At 37.2% G+C, this 21842-nt stretch overlaps 1 protein-coding gene across 1 annotated transcript in view; it reads right to left on the minus strand.

The window, feature by feature from the left end:
• The window catches only part of LOC134474653 (zinc finger protein 431-like), a 44731-nt gene extending 23719 nt beyond the window's left edge, over positions 1-21012 (minus strand). Inside the window, exon 1 of the mRNA XM_063243158.1 lies at positions 20739-21012. The gene's annotated coding sequence lies outside the window, so the exon portion shown is untranslated. The remainder of the gene's footprint in view (positions 1-20738) is intronic.
• Positions 21013-21842: the final 830 nt, after the last annotated feature.

A 21842-nucleotide genomic window follows, 5' to 3' on the forward strand; every position in this document is an offset into this window, starting at 1 on the left:
TAATTAGACTTCGTGAACAAAACACACATTTTAAAGAATCAACCACAGGGACCCCACCTTATTAAAAAATATTTGTACATCAAAAGAAATTACTAACAGAGTGAAAACACAATGCACAGAATGGGCAAGGGATATTTTTCTATTTTCTGATAATCTCTTCAATATCCTTTTCCAATGTACTATAAATTTCCAGATGTAAGTCCTTTACTTTCTTTGTTAGGTTCTTTCGAAATATTTCATTTTCTTCGAGGCTATTGCAAAGGGTCTGGTTTGTGTAACTTCTCTCTTGGTGAGTTTGTTGATTGTATACAGAAATGCTATTGATTTTTGATTGTCAACTTTGTCTCCAGCTACATGATTGAATTTGGTTATTAATTCTAGGACAGTTTTGGTGGAGTTTTTGGCATCTTCTATATAGAGTATCATATCATCTGTAAACAATGATAATTTAACTAATTTCGATTATATACTTATTCTTTTCTCTTTTGTCTAAATGTTTCTTGAGTTATATTGAATAGTAGTGGTCATAGTAGTCATCCATGTCCTTTTCATAACTGTAGAATGAAAGTTTTCAGTTATTCTCCATTTAGTATGATGCTGGATTTTCATTGTCATTGTCTGATTTTTTGTTGTTGTTGTTTTTTTCTTTTTATCGGTACTGGTGATCCTACTCATGACTACACAATTGCAAGGCAGGTGCTTATGCCACTGAGCTAAATGCCCAAACCCGTCATTTTTTGATTTTATCAGCTTGAGATAAAGGTCATCTGTTGTTATTTAGTGTAGGGTTTTTATCACAAATCAGTTCTTGACTTTATCAAAAGCTTATTGTGCATTTATTGAGATGATCACCATGTGACTTTTGTTTTTGCCTGAGTTGATATGACATTTAAATTTGTTGATTTGCATGTACTGAAACATCCCTGCCTTCATGGGATGAATCCAAGTTGTTCAGGTTTTAAAATCTTCTTGATGATTTGCTACATTCACTTTGCTAGTATCTTGTTAAGGATTTTTGCATCTATGTTCATTAGGAAAACTGTCCTATAGTTTTCTTTTTTGGGATGGGTCTTTCTCTGGTGTTAGTATCAGGGTAATACTTGCCTCCAGGAATGTGTTAAGGAGAACAGTTTCTTTTTCAATGTCATTAAACATCAGTGGCCTTAAATTTTTTTCTACATTTATTGTAGAATTCAGCAGTAAATCCATCAGGAACTAGTCTTTTTTATGTTGGTCATTTGCTTTTCTGTTGACATTGTTTTTATTTTTTCTTTTTTTTTTTTTTTTTTTTTTTTTTTTTTTTTTTTTTTTGATGTGCTCCAGAGATAGGCTCTCATTATTCAGGTCAGGCTGGCCTTGAGCTCACTTTGTAGCCTTGTTTAGTCTCAAACTCACAACAATCCTTGTACCTCAGCCTCCCAAGTTCTGGGATTACAGCAGTGCACCACCATGCCCAGCAGCTGATACATTTTTAATTAGATCTTCATTCTCATTAACTGATACTGTGTTTTCTAGAATTTTTTATCTTCTTGAATCAGATTTGGCATTTCATATGTATCAAGGAATCAGTGCATTTCTATATTTTCTAACCTATGAAAGTACAAGCTTTTCAAGTAGATATTGATGATCTTCTGAATTTTCATAGGATCTGTAGTTATTTTGTTCTTCTGATTCATCAATGCATGGTTTTCAGTCTTTATTTTTTTCTTTTATTATATGGTTGTCCGAGGGTTTATGAATTTTTTTATTCTTTCAGTGAAGCACCTCTTTGATTCATTAATTCTTTGAATTGTTTTCTTTGCATGAATTTCTTGCCTGGTCTTATAATTTCCTCCCTTGTATGGGATTTGGGTTTGGCTTGCCATTCTTCTTCTGGAAGATTGAGATGCAACATTTCATTATTTGTTTGTGTTCTTTCTATTTCCTGATGTGAGATTTGACTAGTATAAATTTCCCTATTTGGACTGCTTTCATTGAATCCCATAAGGTACAGATTTTGCATCTATATTCTTGTTAGGCTGTAGGTATTTTTAAGTTTCTTTGTTTATTTCACCAGTCACCCATTGGTTGTTTAAGAGTGTTTTACTTAATTTCCATATACTTATGAAGTTTTTGCAACTTCTTTTACCATTATTTCCCAATTTAAATACATGCTTAATAATACTAGCCTTAGGCTGCAAACTCAATCAAGTAATACAAGGAAGATGTTTTTATACCTCCACTGCTATTAACTCAGCATGTCCTCTAAGCCAGTCAGACTGTTGGTGGTGGGAGGAGGTGATTGTGGTGCTCCTCTCCCAGCCAATGCAGTGGTTAGCTCACAGGAAGTGTAAGTTATTTTCTTGATTTTCTTCTGAGAACCAGAATAGTTTCCACAGAATCACAACATGGACACATTGGCTAGTTTCCCCTACTATTCCCCACATGACTTCCACCAGCTCACAGGAAGGGCAGATTAGCCTTCTATTTCTCCTCTCAGGCCTGGAATGACTCAGGATTGTTAATTTTGTCATCAGCATGACTTGGTGGAGACATATCATAAAACACGCATATATATGTGTGTGTCCTGGAGAAAATAATTCATATGTAGGTCATTGATTGGAGTGGAAATGTCTTGAGGAAAGTTGTGTCATGTAAGAGGATTTGGCATTGGTGAACCAAAAAAAATAAAATGGAATAGAACAGCATCTGTATACTTAAATTGTCTTAAACAGGTTTGATACTTGGTCCTGTCACATTCCAACAATACCAGATTTCAGTGCTGAGTCTTTAAAACAGACATATTTTATGTTTCATGTTTGGGTCTTTTCCTAGAAACCAAGACACCAAAAGGGTGTACCAAAAAGGCTCTAAGAAATGAGAAACACAGCATGTTCTTCAGGGTTGCAGGATCAGAGAGATCCTTGGCAGAGCTCATCACTCTGCTAGCCAGCTGGCCAACTCATGCTGGCACGAGTTGAGTGGACAATGGAGGAAACCTGATCAGGATCTTGGGAGAGTTTCAAGACCATTCTGGTTTGACTATTGTCTTCTTTGGAAGTCCTGTAATGTTTACAATGCCTAAGTTTTATTGGTCTTGTTCTCTACTGTTTTGTCCAACTTTATAATATCTAATAAGATAGACAATTCTTTTTAAGGAAACAAGGGACAACGTTGATAACCATTGTTGATAAACTTGTACTCTGTTCTACACCATGTGCTATGTCTATCCTTGGTATTGACTGACAGCTTTGTTTTGCCATATTTGACTGTATTCCCCCCCCCCCCAAAGAAAGTAATAAGCACTAAGGAGTAATAAAATCCAAGATGTGTAAATTTTGTTGTAAAAAAGAGAGGGAAAAAAAAAGAAAAAGAGCTCTAACGGATATAACAGCAAGTGTGTTTGGGGGTGTTAAATAGCTGACTTTATCAATGTTTTTGGAACATTGAACACAGCTGTTTGCAGTCTCCCTGTTTGAATGTCCACCTTGTGTTCTTTGGTACTGTGATTTGAGGAACTATTTTCAAGAAGATAGTGTGTAATCTACTAGCAGGTAATTTCTTACTGTTATGTTGTTTTGTTTTGTTTTGTTTTGTAGTTCTGTATTGCGTGTACCCTTACGCCGCTTTGGTTTGTTTTGTGTTTTTCTCTTTTTCCTCTTAAATAAAAAAAAAAAGACCCCCTCAGAGCAATAAATGATGCTAACTGAAGAGAACTATCCCACAGAAAGTGTCTAGGTGGCCTCAGCTGTGGCCTATCATACCCCCTGAGGCATCTCTTCATTCTCTGTTTAATAATGCCTGTGCCACATCACAGCCCTGTATGAGTATTCAGCTTCAATGGCTCCAACATATCCCTCATTTTTGTTTTGTTTATAAACAGATGGGTGACCAGCAGAAGATGGAGAGGCTGTGTTAGAGCTCCCACCACTGCACAGTCCATACATTCATAATGGTAGTCAGTTACCAGCATAGCCAGCAATTGTCAGAGGATGTGGGTGATCCGAGATTCACGCAGACAATATTTTACATTGCACTGTACCTCCAGAGGCCAGACTTTTCTGCAGAAGGTTCAAGACCAAGCTAACATAAGGACTGCACTAAAGACAATTGGTTCATTACTTCCTATCAAGGCCAGTTAGGTCTACTCAAGAACAATCTTATAACCATGCATAGCTCCTCATATATCTTCTGTCAGTGTCAGCTACCTGCAAGAGCTAGGGCCATTGCTTAATCACATTGATTTCTGGGAAATCTTAGGAGATTTTTTCTGGTGACTCATGACTCTCCTTAGGCACACCTTGCATCAAAGTTCACTTTCCACCGTGGTCTCATCATCTTCCTGATCAGAATACTAGGTACTCACTGAGTATCTTTTCATAGGGCAAGCAGGTCAAGCAGAATTTCTTTACATCTTGGGTCTCCTCCAAGCTTTAAGCACTAGGGCCAAAATATTGGCTATCCATTTAGCCCATCTGTGTGTCTCACATTTTTGGTCTCTAAACGTTAGCTGTTGGACATCCAGAAGAAAAGATTGATAACAACACAGTATATTTGAGGCAGTAAGCTTATTTGAGAGTATAATGAGCTTGTTCAATGATTGCTTGTACAGTGGCATTATAGGGGATACAAGTTAAATGAGAAACATTCCATGTGGAACAAAAGGAAGCCAAAGCCTGCGAGGTATACACTGGACCATTGACAGTTTTAAGGAAGGAAGATACACCCATGACTGCAAATGTAGTCAGGAAATGCTGAACTATATGGCGGGCATATTCACCGTGAAGTGGTGAAGCACAAATAAAACCAGAAATTGTATCAACAGAAACATGAAGAAATGAAAAAGAAATCAAGGAACAGTGTGTGGCATGTTTACCATGGGTCATTGGAACAGAGGACATGAGAGTTGATAGCATTACAGGGAAAATGATGAGGCATGGCAGCACAATGGAAACCAGTGGAAATAAAAGCTTTAGCTTCAGAAATTGGAATGTGAAACAATTTATGCAAGGAACAAGCTTATTGTTGAAAAAAGGCATGGCTTTGCTTAGTGTTATCAAAAAGAGGGTAGACTACAGAGTAAGCCCAAGGCCAGACTGAACTGCATAGGGAGGACCTGCCTCAAAAAGGCCAAAAAAAAGTGGGGGCTGTAGAGTATATGCAATCCTTGATCAGAAAAAGCATTATCTTGTAAAAAGCCAGGAAGGTGTAAATGAAGGAAAAAGAGCAGCATTGTAAGGGTAAAGAAGAATCTGTAAATGTAAAAAAAAGACACTAAGTGTGAGTCCATTGCCACAGAAGAGATAAAAACAGAAGATAACTTAGATGAAAACAGAAGAAAACTAGCTCACTTCTTACACTCCGTGCCCCCAGTGCTGGAACACCTGTTCACCTCCAGCACTCCATGCCCTCAGGACATTTCCCAGATGTTCTGTGCACCTTGAGCACTCCTGTATGGGCAGTTTTGCTTTCTGCTTTACATGTATGAACAACCACAAGCTCAGCAACTTTCAGCACCTTCTTTCAAGCCAACTGGACAAACAGGCAACTGATATGTGGACAGACTGACAAATATAAAATCAGAGTAAACTTGAGCATATCATTAATCAAGCCAAATTATAATACCTTCTTACAAATTTAGAATTTACAACTACAAATAAACCAGTTGGATTTGTTATACACCAACTAGCAAAGATCTGGTACAAAAGAATCCAAGGCTTGATTCAGGGAGAGGTGAAATGGTGGAATTATGTTGAGCAGCCTGTGGTACCAACTCATTCCATGCAGGGAAAACACAACAAGCAGAAATCCACACAAGGCAATAACATAGAAGCATCCCATCTTACCCAGTTCAGTAGGGGCACCTGACCCTGCCTACGTGGCTCTTGGGGTGTTTTATATAATATAAAATGCTTTGTTAGAGCTATACCCTCGTGAAAATGTATTTGAATCAGAGAAGAAGAAAGCCTTGTTGGGAAAGACAAGTAACTGAAAGTAAATAGCACCATGGACAGAATAGTAAAACTTGTGCAGGAAGAGCATTTTTCTCCTTTAATTGTTTTAAGAGAAGAGATTTGAGTGAATAAGGAACTTGTTCAATGATAGTGTGGCCACTGAGATTAGAGGGGATACAAGTTACATAACAAATTTGCCATGTGGAATAACAAGAAGCAAAAGGCTGTGAGGTGTAGGCTGGACCATTGTCAGTTTAAAAAAGTAAGATACACCCTTGACAGCTAATGCAGCCAGGACATGTTGAATTACATGCTCGGCAGATTCACCAAGCAGTGTTGAAGCACAAATAAAAAAAGAAAATATATCAAAAAAAACTTGAAGTAATGAAAAAGTTTTAAGGAGGAACACTGTGTAGCATGTTACCATGAGTCATTAGAGCAGAGGCCATGAGAGTTGACAGCATCACAGGGAAAAGGGTGAGGCATGGCAGCACAATGGAAACCAGTGGAAATAAAAGCTCTAGCTGCAAAAGATGGAATGTGAAACAATTTGTTCAAGGAACATGCTGATTGGTGAAAAAAGGCAAGGCTTTCTTTAGTGTTATCAAATGAGGGTACACTACAAATTAATCTCAACAGCAGCCTGAGCTGCATATAGAGACACTGTGTCAAAAAGACTTTGTCCAAAAAAATAGGTAACAGAATATTCAGTGCTTGATAATAAGTAATAGCATTATCATATCAAACAACATGTAGGGCCTAATGACTACATATATGTCAAAGAAAAAGGGGAATGGGGAAGGCAAAGGGGAGCCGGTAGATGCAAAAATCAGACATTAAGTGTGAGTCTATTGCTACAGGAGAGATGACAAGAGAAGATCAGTGTGGGATAGCATTCTGTACACAAAAAGAGGCAGTAACTAAGTTAAGGACGGTATGAAAAAAATTTGCAAGGCAAGGATAACACAGAGAGCTCACTGCATTGACAAGAGGTGTGTGGTAGTGAACACAGGTGTTTCCAACTATTATAAAAACATATATTACAGCTTCATGATGGAGGGTCCCATCAGTGAAGACAGTGAGGGCACTATTTAAAGCAGTGCTAACTAAAAAAGTTTGAAGAGAAAAGGGAAGAAGGGTAAGTAGAGATAAAAAGTGATCATGGGTCATATCAATAAAGATGGAACCAACATAGATAGCCAAAGTCACTTGCAGAGGATGTTTTTTTTTTTTTTTTTTTTTTTTTGGTCCCAGGGATCAAACTCATGACATTGCATTGTAAGGCAGGCACTCATGCCACTGAGCTAAATTCCCAGGCCTGGGTTTGCCGAGTAAACAGCAGAGGACAGCAAAAAGGAAAAGTCAGCTTTGGTAAGTGGTAAGACAGTATTGATTACATCAATTCCAAGGACTATAGGCGTTCCACTATATCCTCAAGTGTTGAGAGGGAATAGCATTGGCAATGAGAAATAACGTATTGTCAGGTGAGTGCAGTAAAAAAAAAAAACCATCATCTCCAGTGTGTAACAAACCTGAAAAGAAAAGGTTGTCAATAGTTACAGAGAGGCTTCAGCATTCATCTACTAGGGGAATAGCAGTAGCCACCACAGTAGAGCCAAATGCTTGATTTCCATGAATAACATCACAAGTTTTAGAGGAGACAAGGCAAGACAATTAGTTGGGCTACAGATTCAAAAAAATTAGTTGAATGGGTAAGACAGATCACAATTGAAACAACAATATGCCCATATAACCAGCATCAATGAGTCCAAGTATAACAAAAGTGCCTCTTTTTTGATGCAGGTGAATAGGAAAGAACTTGCCAGCTTTCCTAGGAGGTAAAGGATCATGAAAAGTAGTAGGAAGCTTCTAAATCATACCAGGGAATTCCAAGCTAGTGTCAGGTATCATAGAAACATCTTTTAAAGCATTTTTGTAGCCTTGGTTTGCATTTTTGTATGTTAATTGCTTTAACAAGATAGAGGTTACTGGGGTTGTGGATTTAGCTCAGCGGCATAAGCACCTGCCTTGCAAGCAGGAAGTCATGAGTTCCATCCCTGATATTGATAAAAAGGCAACAGACAAAAAAAAAAAGATAGAGGCTACTGTCTTGCTGCCCACCTGACATTCAATAACTTTATTTAAAATTCTATAAAGGCAAGGCAAGGTTCAGTGTCCTCCTGTTTGATAGTACTAAAAACCTTGTGTGTCCACTGCTTCAGGGATTCTTATTCAAGCTTTTAAAGCAATTTGAGGATAATAACCTGAGGGTGGCAATGAACTTGTTGACAAATGTCTGAAAAATCTCTCTCCCCTCATAATTCAGCAGCTCCTATAGGAATATAGCAATCAAAATTAATAATAGCTTGCATGTCCTCAGCACCAGTATGTTCTTAAGCCACACCTGATGTTGGGCTGGAGTGATAACAGTACGCACTGAGACTTTCCAATCCAAAGGTGTCATTTCACAACCATGAACGATACCCTCAAATAATGTCAATTACAAAAGTACTTTTAAATCCATATTCCATGACAGCCATTTTAAACTCTTGATCTTTCTTGATTTTGTTTTTTTGAAACATGGGATTGAACTCACAAACTTGTGTGTATCAGGTGGCTACTTAGGCCACTGAGATTACCCCCTGCTCCTTTTAACTCTTTAAATAGAGTACTGCAAACTTTCAAAGTGGGGCTGTTTTCCTGTTGATACAAAACAGGTCAAGCAATTAATTTGCCATGTTGTTTACCTTCTTGTGCCATCTTTTCCTGGGAGGTTCAAGAGGTGAAGAATTGCCCAGACATTTTACAGGGTTTCCATATTTTGGAGGCAGCAGCAAGAGGAAGTGGAGAAGCAGCACAAGTGAGACATCCAGGAAAACAGGGAAGCCAACCGTGTGTTGTTCCATGTGCCTGCCTGCCAAATGTCACAGCATCCCTGCAAAGATACCAAGTGTGCAAGACAGAGATCAGAGCTCAAGGTTCCTCAATGCAGCAGTTTATGTATGTTTCTCCCAATCTGCCACAGTGACCACACAAACTTCGGAATAACAAGGAGAATGACCATGAATTTCCCAGAAGAGGTGCACCAAACTATCCTTGGAAGTAACATGGCCCGCCGTCCTAAGGAAATGCACTTCTGCATTTTGTTTCGGTTGCACTTCAGACACAGAATTCCCCATGATTTAATGGGTAAAGGGATTTTTTTCAAATAAAAGAAAGGATTTTCCAAAGAAAGTGAAATAGACATTCTTTGGAGGCTGTATTCCACTCCAGAAATTCAGCAAAAGTAAGTTACACTCTTCATCAGACATCTCCACTCTAGAGTCCCTGTTGAGGCACCAAGATTTTGGGTTCCATTCCTGGATCCCCAGCTCCTCAAACAAGTTCATGGCAAAGGCCCAAAACAATGAAACAAGTGACACAATCTTTAGGGCTACAGGAGAAGTAAAATTCTTGGCAGAGTTCATAAGTCTGCTAGCCACCTTGGTGAATGATGCTGGGTAGCAAGCATTTAATCAGAACCAGAAAGGAGTTTAGTGGACAATGGAGGAAACCTGAGCAGGTCTTGGAAGAGGGGTTCAAGGATCCCTCAGAGCAACAAATGATGCTAATTTAGGTGAACTATCTTGCCCTTTCTGTCCCCCTGTGATGTCTCCGCATTCTCAGTTCAGTCATGCCCAGGCCATGCCACAGGCTTGCATATGTATTCAGCTTCAATGGCTCCAACATTTTCCATATAATTACATCAATCACAGGTGCAAATCACTCAGGTCTCATTCATCACTGCCACTTTCTCTCATTCACAGACCTGGCCTTTCAGTTTTACTGCATACTGATAGACATTTGCCCTATCTCATCACATTTATGCTTAGTCACTGTGCTCAACAGGAGAGAATTTGTCAGTCTGAGCCATGAGATGCTGAGAACAGAGTAACACTTTTTTTGATCAATACTATTTCTCAGTGTGCATAATACTTTTAGACCAAGTGAGTATGAAACTCACAGTGGTGATAATAAGGAAAAATTAAAAGTGCAAGATGCTGTAAGAAAATGAGAAAAAGCAGTGTGAAACTCACTAGCGCAAATGAAGAGTAAAATTGCATTTTACCTAGAGTTGCTTGAATAACACAAATAGGTTACCCAGACAATGTAAAAATAGCATTGATGGCAGAAACAGTAGTTTGAAGCAAAGGCGAGGGTCTGCTGACCATAGAGACATGGCATTGTTACACACTGTGTAAATGTAAACTAAAAATGAGAAGAGAGGCTCTGAGAAACTTATCCCTCTTGTGTTTGTAAAAGTTAATAACATGTTGCAGAACCAGTTAGGTTCCAGATTGATTTTAGATGGAATAAGGGGAGCCTATAGTTGAATTTCCATGAGTTCAGATAGGTCTATAGCGTTGTAATAATTTATTATTGGGAACTCAGATTGTGCATCCTACATTTTTTTTCACATCAAAAAAAAAAAAAACCAGTAAAAGATATGGGAGACTTCAAATTATATTTTTTTCCGAACAGAACAATTTAAGCAACACAGTATTTCACCACAAGACAACCCCATATATCAATAGCTACCATAATTTCCCTTTCCTTGAAATAGTTGCGTATACCTTCATATACAATAATATCAAACATAACAAAATGGAATAAAATCATTAAAGAAAATGAAATTATTACAGGACATTCAAAACCAAATAACAGAAAATCGAAAACTGTTACCATATTACCTCATTATTTATAAAAGATTTGTTTATACTATCACACATAAAATACAATTAGATAAAACATGATGTAACCAATGGAAACAGAAGAACAAAACATGGTAGCACTTCAAAGCAAGATGATATTAAATTAGCATTGGTTATTATAATGTGTTGTGTTCTTAAATATAGCTGTTCATAGCATCACAAATAATAAAATGCAACAACCCAGGATAAAATCATTACAACTAATCAATGGGAACATTATAAGTGTCCAAAGCAATGTAATGGGGAATCATGATTACCATAAACTCTTATGTACTCTTATCGGTTCTTACACTAGGGAGAGTATACAGTATTTGTTCATGTGAGTTTGATTGATTTCACATATGAATAAGGTCTCAAGTTGCATCCATTTATTTATAAATATCTCATTGTGATCATTCTTTATAGCTGAGTAGTACTCCATTGAATTAAAATACCACAGATTTTTATCCATTCCTCAGTTTACAGACACTTAGGTTGTTTCCAAGATCCGGCTGCTATAAAATTCGTGCTGCTATAAAAATGGATGTACATATGTCACTGAGGTATGGTGCTTTCAGTTCTTCTGGGAATAGTCCTAGAAGTGAATACCTGGATCAAGTATGACTTCCTGTCTCAGTTTTTTGAGAAATCTCTATACTGACCCCAAAATGGTTTCACCAGTTTAAACTCCCATGAACAGTGCAGGAGAGTTCCATTTTCACCACAGCCGCTCCAGCATTTGTTGTTGGTAATTTTCTTGATCCTGGCCATTCTTTCTGGAGTGAGATGGAATCACAGTGTGGTTTTAATTTGCATTTCTCTAATGAGTAAACATAATGAACATGTTTTCATGTATTTATTTGCCAATTGTATTTCTTCATCTGAGAATTGTGTATTCATCTCAAATGCTATTTTTGGATTAGCTATTTGAATTTTGGGAGTCTGATTTTTTTTTAATTCTTTATATGTTTTATACAGAAATCCTTTGTCTGAGGGATGGTTCACTAAGATATTTTCCCAGTTTGTGATTTCTTTTTTTTTTTTCACTATGCCGGAGATTTCTTTTGACATGCACAAACTTTTTAATAACATGTGATCCCAGTTGTTGATTCTGGGAAATATTACCCATGTGGTTTGATTACTGTTCATGAATTCTCTACCTACTCCTATGTCTTCAAGAATTGTACCCTATTTATCTTCCAACAGATTTAGTGTTTCTGTTATACTATTCATATCTTGGATCCACTTATATTTTAGCTTAGTACATGGTGATAGGCATGGGTCTATTTTTAGTTTTTGGCCTATGGTGAGCCAGTTTTTCAAGCACAATTGATTAAAGAGACTGTCGTTCTTCCAGTGAACATGTTTGGCCCCTTTATCAAATATAAGATGGTTGAGTTTGTTTGTAGTTGTGGTTGGATTTTCCAATTTTTCCATTGATCTTCAGAACTGTTTTTATTCCAATACAATGTTGATTTTATTATAATTTCTTAGCAGTATAAGTTCTACTTAGGGATTGTGATGCCCCCTGCCTTTCCTTTGCTGTTTAGAATTATCTTTGCTATTCTAGGTTTATTCTATAATTTTAAGACTGATTTCTCTAGATCTATGAGGTATGTTGATGCTATGTTCTTTGGGATTGCAGTGAATCTCTATAACAGTTTTGAAAGAAAGGCCATTTTCAAAATATATATTCTTAATATGCATGAACAAGAGATGTCTTTCCACTTTCAGAGATTCTCTTCGATGTATTTTTCAGGATAATAATTTTCCTTATTTAGATTTTTTTTTACTTCTTTTCTAAGATTAATTCCAAAGTATTTCATTTTTGGGGTGGTAGTGTGAAGGTTGTGGCTTCCCCTATTTCTCTCTCAATAATTTTCTTGTTAGTGTATAGGAATGCTATTGATTTTTGAGTATTGACATTGTATCCAGCTACTTCGCTGAATTTATTCTATCTAGGAGACTTCCAATGGAATTTTGAGGGTCTTCTATGTAGAGTACCATGTCATCTGCAAACAATAATAATTTATCTTCCTCTTTTCCTGTCTTTACGCCTTTAATTTCTGTCTATTATCTCACTGCTCTGGCTAGTATTTCCAGTACTATTTTGAATAGGATCAGTAATGAGGGGCATCCTTGTCTTGTGCCTTATTTTAAGGTAAAGGCCTTCAGCTTTTGACCATTTAATATGATGCTGGCTGTTGGTTTGTCATAGATGACCTTTATCATATTGAGGTAAAGATCATCTATTCCAATTTTCTGTAAAGTTCTTTTCATGAATGGAAGTTGCACCTTATGAAAAGCTTCTTCTGCATCAATAGAAATGCCCATGTGATTCTCACCTTTGGTTTTATTGATATGGTAGATTACATTGATTGATTTACATATGGTGAAACATCCCAGCATGCCGTGATGAATCACACTTGGTTGTGGTATATCATCTTGATGATTTGCTGCATCCTGTTTGCCAATATTTTGTTGAGGATTTTTGCATCTGTGTTCATTAGGGAGGTTGGCCTGTAGTTCTCTTTTTTTGTTGGGTCTTTCTGAGGTTTTGCAACTAGAATAATATTTGCTTCCAGGAATGTTTAAGGAAGAATTGCTTTCCTTTCGATTTCATTGAAGTGTTTGAGGAGTGCTGGCATTAAACTTCTTTGTATTTCTTATAGAATTCCACAGTGAATCCAGCTGGGCCTAGGCTCTTCTTTGTACCTAAGGAGAATTATTATATTTTCAATTTCATTAACAGAGATTGAGTTATTTAGTAGTTTTACATCTTCTTGATCAAGCTTTAGTACTTCATATGTTTCTAGCAATCTCTCCATTGCTTCTGTGTTATTAAACCAATGAAAATAGACAATTTTAAAATAGGTGTTGATGAACTTCTGTATTTCACAAGAGTCTGTTGTGATTTTGTCATTTGCGTTCCTTATTTCATGAATTTGAGCTTTTTATTTCCTTTTTTAAATAGGGTAGGTGAGGTGCTTATCAATTTTATGTATTCTTTCACAGAACCAACTGTTTCATTCATTGATTCTTTGGATTGTGGTCTTAGTCTCTATAGCATTAATTTCTGCTCTGATTTTTATAATTTCCTCCCTTCTTTCGACTTTGGGCTCCAGGTGCTCTTGTCTTTCTAGATATTTGAGGTGTACCATCAGGTTGTTTATTTGTATTCATTATGTTGTGGGAAGTCAGTGCAATAAATTTTCCTCTGAGGACTGCTTTATTGCATCCCACACATTCCAGTAAATTGTATCTGTATGTTTGTTTGCTTTTAGGTATTTTTAATCTTTTCTTTAATTTCCACTGTGACACATGGATTGTTCAACAGCGTGTTATTTAATTTCCATGTGTTTATGTGATTTTTGCAGTTTCTTTGATCATTAGTTACTAGATTTATGGCACTATGATCTTATAATATGCATGAGATAATTTCAACATTTTGCATTTATTTAAAAATGTTCTGTGGCTTAGTATATGATCTATTTTAGAGAATATCCCATGTAATGCTGAGAAGAATATGTATTCTGATATTGTTGTGAGGAACCCTCTATATGTGTCCATCAGCTTCATTAGTTTACAGGTGTGATTCAGTTCTGTCATTTCTTTGCTGACTTATGTCTGGTTGATCTGTCTCTTGGTGTCCATGGTGTGTGAAGTTCTCCTGTTAGAATTGTGTTATTGCCTCTTTGATTTTTCATTTCTATATATACCTTCTTTGGATAACTGTGTGTCCTGGAATTTGGTGCATATATATTTAAGATAGTTATCTCTTCCTCTTGAATTTTTCCAAAAAACAATATGTAGTAACTTCTTTATGTCTTAGAATCATTCCTGATTTGAAATTCACATTGTCTGCAAACAAAATAGCTACCCTTGTTTTTTTTCTCACTTTCTGTTGCATGATGCATTGTTTTCCATCCTTTGATTTTATGTCTGTGAGTTTCATTTTGGGTTAGATGTGTTTCTTGTAGACAGCATGTGATTGGTCATTGTTTCTTGATCCATTGTACCAGTCTGTTTCTTTTAATTGGTGAATTGAGCTCACTCACATTAATGTTTATAACTGTTATATATTGGTTTACTGTTGACATGTTATCTTTCCATACTGGTTAATTGTATGGCTTGCTTAGGATTTTTATTCTGTGAGTATCTTAACTGTCTTTCAGTATTCTTTGCAGGGTTAGCTTGGTGGTCATAAATTTCTTTAGATGTTCTTTGTCATGAAAGTTAAAGATGCAACAGCAGGGTATAACATGTCAATAGACTTGCAAGTCAATTGTCAATATAAAAATGACTGCCTCTGTGAGTGGATCCTTTTTGGCAATTAAGGTACACAGAGGCCTGACAGCATAGGCTACAAAGGCTAGGTTCAGGTGACAGGAAGCACCATGTAGGTTCCTAACCCATGTGTTTCTTGATCATGCAACACAGAATTTAATGGCCTAATATCCATAGAGAATCTCTCAACAGTTTTCAAAACCACGCTATTGATATAGCTGGGCTTCTCCACATGAGAAAAGTCACATGGGACATTAGTTAACTAAAGAACTTTGTCATGTCTGAAAAATGTCACCTCTTACCCTTTCCCATCTGTTGTAGTCAGGGTTTGCAAGAAAAGAGATTTAATATGCAACTTACAATTGATAAGATTATATTAAAATATTTACTCCCAAAAAGTCAGATTTAGAGAGGTGTAGATCTGTCCACATACTAGATACCTAAAGAATCCAGCTGAGAATCTGAATCCTATGACAATATACTTCTTAAGTCCTGCTGAACACCTAGAGCCCATGGCAAGGACCACAACAAGTTTTCCTGGAGACCTAGAGGAACTGCCAATGTTCATGCAAGTCTCTAGCAAGGTTGTGTACTAGGAAGAGTCAAAGTTCAGTCTGTGAAAAGTCTGTGCACTTGGGAACAGCCTGTGTGCCATCAGGCTGAGTGATCAGTACTGGAGCCAAGACAAAAAGCTCAAGTTGAGGGCCAGAGATCTGCAAAAGAAAACAGTAGCCATGCACAGTATTAGTGATGTCCTGAGATCCTACTCCTCTGGTGATGATGTCTGTGTTCATATCTGGAAAACTGTAATACCAGCTTCTCCATGAGTATCAACAGCCCAGCATGTTCCCCTCCATTTCTCCTTTGACAGTGTTTGCAACAACCTTTCAATGGATGCTCTATGTCCAAAGCCACGGTACCTCAGTTCACTGGGTGATCCAAGTTGACATTACTAAGTGGGCCACACCACCAAAGCAGATCTTTAGACACTTAAATTTCAAAACAGACTTTATTGGGTGCTGAGGATTGATCTCAGTGGCATAAGCATCTGCTTAGCAAGGTCAGGGTCATGAGTTTGATCCTCTGTACAAAAAAAAGGACATTATGTAACTCCATATCTTAAAATAGTCATCTGGTCTACCTCACATAAACAACAGTGAGAAAACCTGAGGTGAATTCAACTGTAATAATCAGTAACACATACCTCCAGAGAGTTTTCTTCTCATGTTCCTTGACAAACCTCTCATGGGAACTATGTGGTCTCTTTCCTGTGTGTGTGTGTGTGTGTGTGTGTGTGTGTTTGTGCTACACTCTTCTTAACTGTTGGCATTTGCATCAAACTGTAGACAAGGTCATTGATTGTATCAGGTAATTTTAAAATCTTTTTGAAGGAAAGTAGAAAAAACAAGCAGTTATATACATTTGTACACATAAGTCTCACTGCAGTACACTGACAGCACTGAACACAGGAGTGAATGTCATGAGGCTGGTGGTATGTACATTACCACCTCAATAAGGTCACAGTGGTTATAGATGCTGGAGGTAAAAAGTGGAAACACTTTAACAACCAAAACAGTTGAAAAAATACTGAATATACATTTAACATACCAAATCTAAACTGGGCCTGATGGCATGTGTGTGTAAGCCATGTACTTGAGAGGCTGAGGCAGGTGAATTGTTTGAGAACCCTCTGGGGTATAAATTGATCTTAAAGCCAACCTGAACTTCATAGCAAGATGTTGCCTCCAAAAGAAAAACAGTTCAATCTAATAAACATAGTGCAATAGTGAGGGCCTTGTTACATTAGCATGATTATCATGCTTATGTCATGCTTATCACACTATGAAAAGCTAATTTAGAGCCTATTTCAAAATAATATCATATCATTTACTAAACAGAGTACACTGATGGGTATTTGTTGTTCATCATTGGCATTTGGTAGTGATGTAGCAGTGCTTGCTGCTCTCCACAGAAAAGTGACTATTGCTGCAGTAAACAGGAATATGCATGAATCACTGCAATGGGTCCTTAGATCTTTGAGTATGAGACCCACTAAAGGAAGCACTGCACTTAGTGGACTTACTATGTTTAATCATTTGAATACTTTGAACACTGACTTCAGTAGTGGCTGAAGTACTTGTTTACATTTCCACCAACAAAGTTAAATAGTTTGTTTTCTCCTGCCGTCTTATGAGTATTCATTTGATCTTGTGGTGATTTGTCTCTGCAATGAGATGGTATATTGATTTGCATTTCTCTATTGTGCATAAATGCTCAATAGTTCTTCAGGTATTTCTTGACAATTTGTACCTGTTCTTAAAAGTGTGTATTCATTTCACATTTCTATGGGATTTACATGTTAGCTGTCAGGGAGTAACATGCAATCTTCTCCTATCCTGTAGATTATTTCTTCATCCTTTTAAAATTTGATTTGTTTTTTTTTTTTGTTTTGTTTTGTTTTGTTTTTTGGCTTCTACATTTGTGCATAAGTATTAAAATTTTATATAATCCTTTTTGCTTGTTTTGTTGCCCTATCTTATTTTCTACAAAAAGCACCAGCAATAGCATTGAGTAAAAAAGTTTTGTTAATGCCTCTACTTTCAGAACAGAGAATGTCTGGCTCATTTATGTTTCGCTATGCTTTACTCTAATACAAGTATATTAAATACTGCTGCACAAATTACCATAAAAAGCACATTTCCTGAGCCAAAAAATCATGATTTGCATTTTGCTTCAGTATTCCCATCCTACATTTATATTCTTGACCTAAACTTACCTGTTTCCTTAAACATCAAATGCAGGTATAAAAAAAACTGCCACACACTGCTAGATCATATAGCAAAATTGCCTCCCAAAGTCAGCTTCAAAGCCCTGATCATCTAATCTCATCCTCTACTGATGGTGGGAATAAAGGAATCACACTTAGCCTAGGGCTTTATATGTAAGTCCTTACTAGTGCAATTATTTAAGTAAAAGATAATCAATAATTGCATACTTTTTGTTAGTTTTTATCAAGTAACAAGAAATGTAAAAGTGACTATTGTAATGTATTCAATATAAGAATCAACTGGTTAAAATGACAACTTCCCCAATGATGCTCAGCATAGTCAGTGCATAAACAAATGTGCTTCCCAAGTGATGTTAGGGGATAAGTGCTGAGTGGCCAAGTGATAAAAGTATGATCCTAAAGATTCATACATATATTTCTCAAAGGAAGGTTGGGACTCATGGCCTGGGATATCTTAAATTTGCTCATAAAAATCTGAATCAAAAGCAGAGTTGGTGCATATCTACTATCCCAGCCCTCAAAAGGCTGAGAGAGGAGGGCTTTTATGAAGTCAACAAAATTGTAGGCACCATAGTGATATACATAGTGAAAGCCTGTCTCAATAAAACAAAACTAAACTAAACAACGTAGAACAAAACATCACAGCTGAATGGAGACTGAATTCTTCAAAGCTTAATTCCATGTCTTGGTGATTAATTTTATGTATAGATACATTTTTTGAAAAAGCAATTTGGATGATAAATTGCAGCTCACAGCCAAATGGGAGCAGTGCTTTTTGTGCTGAGTCACCGGAAGTATCCCTGTGCACTGTCTCTAAAGCAGAGCTCACAGTGGGAGCCTGTAGGACCAGCATCCACAAAGCAAAGGGGTAGACAAATATCACATGAATCACTTGGATAAATTACAGATGATATCTTTTCAAATCTCATTTAGGCCACTAAGTCCTTTGTTCTTAATATACTTAAGCAGCATTCAAATAAATTTGAATTTATTTTCACACAACAAAACATAAATAACAACAAATATGGTACATAAATAATAACTCAAATGAAAATGGAAAACTGTATGTAAACAATGTATAAACATTGAAACAAGGCACACATAGCAAATTATAGCTCAGTGTCACCAAGTGATCCCCTTTCGCTCAGAAAGAAGAAATATATCTTGGGAGGCTGATGCAGGAGAACTGCCTTCAGTTGGAGGCCAGCCTCAGTTACAGAGCTGTCGGAAATAGAGAGAAAGACCCTGACTGCAAAACTCCACAAAAAAATGCAACTTGAAAAATGACTGCATAAAACACCATTGCTTTCTTTTAAAAATTATATCGATACAATGTAGTAACATGCCAAGAACTTTCAACATGTTCTGATGTAGAATGTTGATACTTTCCTTAATATACAGAAAACACATTCATGTTTGTGTATTTATCTCAGTGGCATAAACACCTGCCTAGTAAGTATGAGCTAATGAGTTCAATCCCTGGTACAAAAAAAAAATAAAGATTCAAATTCCTACTTCATGACACTGGCATATAATTAGAGAAAATCAAAATTAGATCTCAATTATGGAACACAGAAATCATGGGTTAACAGGTATGTAATACTTATTATTGACAGAGCTGGTATTGTTCATCTCAAGTAAGAAATCAGAAGCCAACTTGAACTTCATGCTTACCCTAAGAACTACTTGATTTTCAGTAAAGATCCTCTCATTTGTAAATCCTGCTCTTGACACCCTGTGTCATGCCAATCACTTGCACATCCTTTCCATGCTGCTCTGATCCACACTACACAGAAAACCCTTCATGCCTAACAATGGATATCCCTGCAGCACAACTTCTATTTAGGGCTTCTATTTTACACCACTTAGTAAAGTCCATTGCAAAGAATTTCTATATATAAACAATGTGTATTATCAGCCAAACTGATAAATCAGCTGTTATTTCAGTGATGACACCCATATTCCTTTCCATTCAGAAGGCTATCATGTGCATGTGTCCATGAAAATGCATAAATTTTGGAATTTTTCAATGAACCTTTAACAGGCAGGTGATTCAGGAATTTGTCCTTTGCAAGCATACTTTACCCTGCCTTTGGTAACACTTTCATATCTGCTTCATTTTTCTCAGAATTCAAAAATACATGGCTGTTCTCACAAACAGTCTGTGAGCAGAGCTGTCACCTAAATAATTATGTTCAAAATTCTTTTGCATTGTCATGTATGATACAAAGTTCACCAGGTATTTGGGAAGCCTTCCTCCACTGAGGCACATCACTACACGTCTTTGAATACTCAGTACCTTTGCCAACACCTGTGATAGGATGGAAACACAAGAACATCCTATAAATTTAGGAGATCACTCTAAATACAACAAAGCACAAGTTTAAGGACAGAAGTTGTGGCTATGAGGCCCTGTATCACAGACATTTATAAACATCAGACCCTCCAGGTCTGCTTTTCACAGCAATGAGGGCAGAGACCTTCCTCAGTACTTTTGCAGCAGCTACAAAATGCATCAGAGTCAGGGTTTCCCCAAGCTCCTTCCCTCACTGAGCTTGTGGAGGTGCCAGGGCAGCAGAGAATTCCAAAGATGATACTGGAATCTGCTGCTGTCAAAGAGAAGATAGAGTCACTCTTTCCACCAGAAAGAGGCAAAATGCACAATGGATGACCCACAGCCAATGCTGGAGGACCTCATGGGCTGAAGCAAACTAAGTACCTGAAGATCGAGACACTGGAACTGCTTCTAACCACTTGTAAATGGTTTAGGCCTTTTGCCCTATTTCTGGGCTCCCATCCACAATCTGAGCATTCTGCAGCTTGAAGATCTCCAAGGTTCTTTCCTAATCAGGCCACATGACATTGAAACCACTAAATGAGATCCAGCAAACATTCTGCTCCAGCACTGTGCTCACAACAGGTCAATAATGCCCTGATACAGGAAAGACTTAAGAGACCACCTGTCATGGCCCACCTGGTTGGACAGTTCATATAGCCCACCTCTTCATCTGTGCTTGAATCTTGCTCCTCTTCCCTCCTTCTGAGTCAAGAATAAACAGGGAAAGGAACCCCTCCCTGCAAGAGAGGATCCCAAATGATAGACTGTAGTGCAGACTTCTGGACCTGGCTGTCTTCTTCAGTGCTGATATCCACAGAGGAGTGCTTGTACCAAAGAGATTTACCTCAGGTTTTTTATTTCCAAATTCATTTGATTTCAAGGCTAAAAAGAAAAAGTCAAACTAAATTTCACAACATGTCAATCAGGGACAACAATGGTAAATACATTACACACTGTCATCCCCAGATCATTCCCCCAAAGTGCAAGACATTTGTGTTCAATTTTCCAAACAATGCTGAGCTGAGTTAGTCAAATAATGTTGGCAGTGAGACAGGGCTTGGTCCTCCAAGGATCCCATGCAGAAGCCCAGATACCTTCAACTATAGGTATCTGACACTTCCTGCTAAGTGTCAGACTTCAGGACAAAAGATTAAGTAAATGTATTAATATTGTAAGGATTGGTATTTGAAATGGTTCTCTAGCACCCTGAGGAAATCAGCAGTTACCATTCAACTAAAGCCTGATATTTCAATAGTTCCTATCATCCTGGTGAAGTCATGAGTCACCTTCTGAACCCCTTAATTGAAGAGTCACTACTGCATAAAAATGCCTACTTTCTGTGTGACAGGCTTCCCCATTTGATCCCAATTTAATCACTTTTACCTGAACTATTAATTTTATTGGCTCCCATATTTCTATCCTATCATATGCATATCTGCCTTGTGAGCTCCCAGTATTCCCACCTTAAATCCATCTCCCAAAATTATTTTACTCAATAGAAGTCCCTAGAAAAGACAGTCTTTGGCAACCCACTCAGGACCCCTTCTCTCTCTCAGACAGCTTTCTTTCTCCCAATAAACATATTCTACTCTTAAATTCTGTTGTTCCTAAAATTTATGCTTTACTTTTAGAGAGCACAAACTCATACCAGACATAGTAGATCAGGAGTTACTTTCCCTTGTAGCAACACCATTATAAATTTTTATCTTTAGTGAACTCAGATAAATGAGTAGTAGTTTGTGTTCTATAAAGCTGATCTCACTTCT

This window comes from Cavia porcellus, unplaced genomic scaffold, assembly GCF_034190915.1.
Source record: "Cavia porcellus strain 051 isolate PalLab524CR breed Dunkin Hartley unplaced genomic scaffold, mCavPor4.1 scaffold_34, whole genome shotgun sequence".
Classification (NCBI taxonomy): Eukaryota; Metazoa; Chordata; class Mammalia; order Rodentia; family Caviidae; genus Cavia; species Cavia porcellus.